Here is a 6,000-nt window from a genome sequence, read left to right as displayed (position 1 = left end):
GAGGTCCGCGACTGTTTCATGATCTACGGTGGGCAAGCGGCGAACGCCTCGGCTCGGCACCGCAAGCAAGAGCGTTGGGAGGTCTGTTCGGTAAAGGTGGCGGCGCCAGTCTACCTAGACTGGTCCGACAAGCCCATCACCTTCGACCAAGCCGACCACCCCGACCACGTGCCGAGCCCGGGGAAATACCCGCTCGTTGTCGACCCCATCATCGGCGACGTCAGGCTCACCAAGGTCCTCATGGATGGAGGCAGCAGCCTCAACATCATCTACGCCGAGACCCTCGGGCTCCTGCGTGTTGATCTGTCCTCGATCCGGGCAGGCGCTGCGCCTTTCCACGGGATCATCCCCGGGAAGTGTGTCCAGCCCCTCGGACAACTCGACCTTCCCGTCTGCTTCGGAACACCCTCCAACTTCCGAAGGGAGACCCTCACGTTCGAGGTGGTCGGGTTCCGAGGAACCTACCACGCAGTATTGGGGAGGCCATGCTACGCGAAGTTTATGGCCGTCCCCAACTACACCTACCTCAAGCTCAAGATGCCGGGCCCCAACAGGGTCATCACCGTCGGCCCCACGTACCGACATGCGTTCGAATGTGACGTGGAGTGCGTGGAGTACGCCGAGGCCCTCACCGAATCCGAGGCCCTCATCGCCGACATGGAGAGCCTCTCTAAGGAGGTGCCAGACGTGAAGCGCTACGCCGGCAACTTCGAGCCAGCAGAGATGGTTAAGTCCGTCCCCCTCGACCCCAGCAGCGACGCCTCCAAGCAGATCCAGATCGGCTCTGAGCTCGATCCCAAATAGGAAGCAGTGCTCGTCGACTTTCTCCGTGCAAACGCCGACGTTTTCGCATGGAGTCCCTCGGACATGCCAGGCATACCGAGGGATGTCGCCGAGCACTCGCTGGACATTCGAGTTGGAGCCCGACCCGTGAAGCAGCCTCTGCGCCGATTCGACGAAAAAAAGCGCAGAGCCATAGGCGAGGAGATCCACAAGCTAATGGCGGCAGGGTTCATCAAAGAGGTATTCCATCCCGAATGGCTTGACAACCCTGTGCTTGTGAGAAAGAAAGGAGGGAAATGGCGGATGTGTGTAGACTACACTGGTCTAAACAAAGCATGTCCGAAGGTTCCCTACCCTCTGCCTCGCATCGATCAAATCGTGGATTCCACTACTGGGTGCGAAACCCTGTCTTTCCTCGATGCCTACTCAGGGTATCACCAAATCAGGATGAAAGAGTCCGACCAGCTCGCGACTTCTTTCATCACACCCTTCGACATGTACTGCTATGTCACCATGCCATTCGGCTTGAGGAATGCGGGTGCGACATACCAGCGGTGCATGAACCATGTGTTCGGCGAACACATTGGCCGGACGGTCGAGGCCTACGTCGATGACATCGTAGTCAAGACGAGGAAAGCCTCCGACCTCCTTTCCGACCTTGAAGCGACATTCCGATGTCTCAAGGCGAAAGGTGTGAAGCTCAATCCCGAAAAGTGTGTCTTCGGGGTACCCCGAGGCATGCTCTTGGGGTTCATCGTCTCCGAGCGGGGCATCGAAGCCAACCCGGAGAAGATCGCGGCCATCACCAGCATGGGGCCCATCAATGACTTGAAAGGCGTACAGAGAGTCACGGGATGTCTTGCGGCTCTGAGCCGCTTCATCTCGCGCCTCGGCGAAAGAGGTCTGCCTCTTACCGCCTCTTAAGGAAGGCCGAGTGCTTCACTTGGACCCCTGAGGCCGAGGAAGCCCTCGGGAACCTGAAGGCGCTCCTCACGAACGCGCCCATCTTGGTGCCCCCCGCTGCTAGAGAAGCCCTCTTGATCTACGTCGCCGCGACCACTCAGGTGGTTAGCGCCGCGATTGTGGTTGAGAGACGAGAAGAGGGGCATACATTGCCCGTCCAGAGGCCAGTCTACTTCATTAGCGAGGTACTGTCCGAGACCAAGATCCGCTACCCACAAGTTTAGAAGCTGTTATACGCAGTGATCCTGACGCGGCGGAAGTTGCGACACTACTTCGAATCTCATCCGGTAACTGTGGTGTCATCCTTCCCCCTGGGGGAGATCATCCAGTGCCGAGAGGCCTCGGGTAGAATCGCAAAGTGGGCGGTGGAAATCATGGGCGAGACAATCTCATTCGCCCCTCGGAAGGCCATCAAGTCCCAAGTCTTGGCGGACTTTGTGGCTGAGTGGGTCGATACCCAGCTCCCAACAGCTCCGATCCAACCGGAACTCTGGACCATGTTTTTTTGACGGGTCGCTGATGAAGACAGGAGCCAGCGCAGGCCTACTCTTCATCTCGCCCCTCGGGAAGCACCTACGCTACGTGCTACGCCTCCATTTCCCGGCGTCCAACAATGTGGCTGAGTACGAGGCTCTGGTCAACGGGTTGCGGATCGCCATCGAGCTAGGGGTCCGACGCCTCGACGCTTGCGGTGACTCGCAGCTCGTCATCGACCAAGTCATGAATAACTCCCACTGCCGCGACCCGAAGATGGAGGCCTACTGCGATGAGGTTCAGCGCCTGGAAGACAAGTTCTACAGGCTCGAGCTCAACCACATCGCCCGACGCTACAACGAGACTGCGGACGAGCTGGCTAAAATAGCCTCGGGGCGAACAATGGTTCCCCCGGACGTCTTCTCCCGAGACCTGCATCAACCCTCCGTCAAGGTCGACGACACGCCCGAGCCCGAGGCACCCTTGGCCCAGTTCGAGGCACCCTCGGCTCAGCCCGAGGCACCCTCAGCTCGGCCCGAGGCACCCTCGGTTCAGCCTGAGGTACCCTCGGCCCCCGAGGGTGAGGCACTGCGCGTCGAGGAGGAGCAAAGCGGGGTCACGCCTAACCAAAACTGGCAGACCCCGTACCTGCAATATCTCCACCGAGGAGAGCTACCCCTCGACCGAGCCGAAGCTCGGTGGTTGGCGCGACGCGCCAAGTCGTTCGTCTTGCTGGGAGATGGGAAGGAGCTCTACCACCGCAGCCCCTCAGGCATCCTCCAGCGATGCATCCCCATCGCCGAAGGTCAGGAGCTCCTACGAGAGATACAATCGGGGGCTTGCGGCCATCATGCAGCACCTCGAGCCCTTGTTGGAAACGCCTCCCGACAAGGTTTCTACTGGCCGACGGCGGTGGCCGACGCCACTAGAATTGTCCGCACCTGCGAAGGGTGTCAGTTCTACGCGAGGCAGACCCACCTGCCCGCTCAGGCTCTGCAGACGATACCCATCACCTGGCCTTTTGCTGTGTGGGGTCTGGACCTCGTCGGCCCCTTGCAGAAGGCACCCGGGGGCTACACGCACCTGTTGGTTGCCATCGACAAATTCTCCAAGTGGATCGAGGTCCGACCCCTAAACAGCATCAGGTCCGAACAGGCGGTGGCGTTTTTCACCAACATCATCCATCGTTTTGGGGTCCCGAACTCCATCATCACCGACAACGACACCCAGTTCACCGACAGAAAGTTCCTGGACTTCTGCGAGGATCACCACATCCGGGTGGACTGGGCCGCCGTGGCTCACCCCATGACGAATGGGCAAGTAGAGCGTGCCAACGACATGATTCTACAAGGACTCAAGCCTCGGATCTACAACGACCTCAACAAGTTCGGCAAGCGATGGATGAAGGAACTCCCCTCGATGGTCTGGAGTCTGAGGACAACGCCGAGCCGAGCCACGGGCTTCACGCCGTTCTTTCTAGTCTATGGGGCCGAGGCCATCTTTCCCACAGACTTAGAATACGGTTCCCCGAGGACGAGGGCCTACGCCGACCAAAGCAACCAAGCTAGTCGAGAAGACTCGCTGGACCAGCTGGAAGAGGCTCGGGACATGGCCTTACTACACTCGGCGCGGTACCAGCAGTCCCTGCGACGCTACCACGCCCGAGGGGTCCGGTCCCGAGACCTCCAGGTGGGCGACCTGGTGCTTCGGCTGCGACAGGACGCCCGAGGGCGGCACAAGCTCACGCCTCCCTGGGAAGGGCTGTTCGTCATCGCCAAAGTTCTGAAGCCCGGAACGTACAAGCTGGCCAACAGTCAAGGCGAGGTCTACAGCAACGCTTGGAACATCCAACAGCTACGTCGCTTCTACCCTTAAGATGCTTTCAAGTTGTTCGTATACCTCGTTCCCACGCAAAGTTTAGTCATCAAGGAAGGGTCAGCCTTGCCTCGGCAAAGCCCAACCCTCCCTCGGGGGCTAAAAGGGGGGAACCCCCTCTGCGTCGAAATTTTTCCTCGAAAAAAGATCTTTTCTGCCAGAATGTCTTTCGTGCTTTTCGACTACTTCGAAAGTGGATCCTGAAAACGATGGAGTACACGTAAGCAGCCAAGGCTGACCAAGCCGAGGGACTCCTACGCCTCCGGGATACGGATACCTCACTCATCACCTTCTGCGATAAGTAACTCGCGTTCGGATAAGTGATTCCGCGGACCGAACAAGTCTTCACGCTCGAAAGCTCCTCTGACGAAGCGATTCTTCGGGCCTTCTCGACTGCGTCGGTGACAGAACCCCATGGACGGGCAAGAGTGCGCGTAAGCGGCAAGGCCGACCGAGCCGAGGGATTCCTACGCCTCCGGGATACGGATACCTCACTCATCGCCTCCCGTGAAAAGCAACTCTCGCTCGCACAGACAATTCTGTTACCGACGAAAAAGTCCAGATACTCGAAACAAGAGGAAAAGAAGCGCAGCTTTACAACACGGCAAGGGTGTGTTTGGGCCTCGGCGGTCGCAGAAAACACACACTACAAGATAATCCGATCCTGCAGGCTCGGATCTTGACAGTTGAAGGGAGCAGCAGCACCCTCGGCGTCAACTACACCTTCGGCGAGGTCCGACCTAGCCTCGAACGGCGACGCGGTCCGAGGATCTCCACTCTGAAGGACGACGTCATCATCACGCTCGGGCCATCGCCGCCAGGGTCTTCTCTGAGAATCCGGCTCGAGCAGGTGGCTCGGCCGGTCACCCCGAGGCCTCGGCCAGCTGTCCCCCGAAGGCATCAGCCCGGCCCGAGGCCTCGGCAACTCAATTCCGGCGTCGGTCCCTCCAGTGGACGACCCGGCCAGGCTCTGGCCGACCAAGTCTTCTTTTAGAGCCAACTCTGCCTCTGTCCGTGCTGACACCGCTACCCCTGGCTTCGGCTCATAGAAGAGCGGCCGAGGGGTTCCTTTAACTAAGCAAGAGAAGCCTCGGACAGCAAGGTCGACCGAGCTGAGGGACTCCTACGCCTCCGGGATACGGATACCTCACTCGTCACCTTTGCACGGGGCGACTCACGCTTGGTGAAGCGGTTCAGACAACCAACAGGCGAGTCTTAGCGCTCGAAAATGAGGAAAAAACACGGCTCCGCACCAAAAATACATACATGTTCAGGCCCCGACAGCCACAATGAACAAAAGACCGGCATTCAAGGTGCCATTACAAACGAAACTCCGGTTCCACCTCCGCAGGTACGAACAACCCCACACGATTGGGGGGCCTGCGGAGCAACAGAAGACCGACGAACGGCTTGCCGTCGCCCGCTCCAGCAGCGGCGACGACGACGACCCCCGCTCCGGGTGGCCGAACTGCAGCAGCGATGGCCTCAGGGCGGACGCTGCTGCAACCTTGCCCTCGTCCACGCCGACGCTCGAGGGGCGAGGACAAGTACAAAGAGCCGGAGGCCCGAAGCGCGGATGGTGGCGGTGATCCCGTCAGCGACGGGGACTTCTCGAGCCGCCCCCACCTCGGCACCAACGACAGGAGCCGTTAGCCCTCCGGCAGGGCTCCACTCAGATCCTCCCGGACGAGTGGAGCACCGACCTCCGCACGGAGGCGCCATACCGGTGCAAAGGCAGGACCGCCCCAGAACACGAACGCCGCCCTAGCAGCGCGCGACGTCTTTGGCGGTCCTCCCGTGCGCGCGGCGTGACAACCGCCCTCGCGGCAGGAGGGGGCACCGGGAGCCAAGCCGGTGAACCCAACGCGCTGAAGCTGACGACGCCCGCCGTCGGCCAGCCCCGCG

This window comes from Zea mays, chromosome 10 (genome assembly GCF_902167145.1).
Source record: "Zea mays cultivar B73 chromosome 10, Zm-B73-REFERENCE-NAM-5.0, whole genome shotgun sequence".
Taxonomy (NCBI): Eukaryota; Viridiplantae; Streptophyta; class Magnoliopsida; order Poales; family Poaceae; genus Zea; species Zea mays.
The sequence above is the reverse complement of the archived record's forward strand: the minus strand, read 5'-3'. Positions refer to the sequence as shown.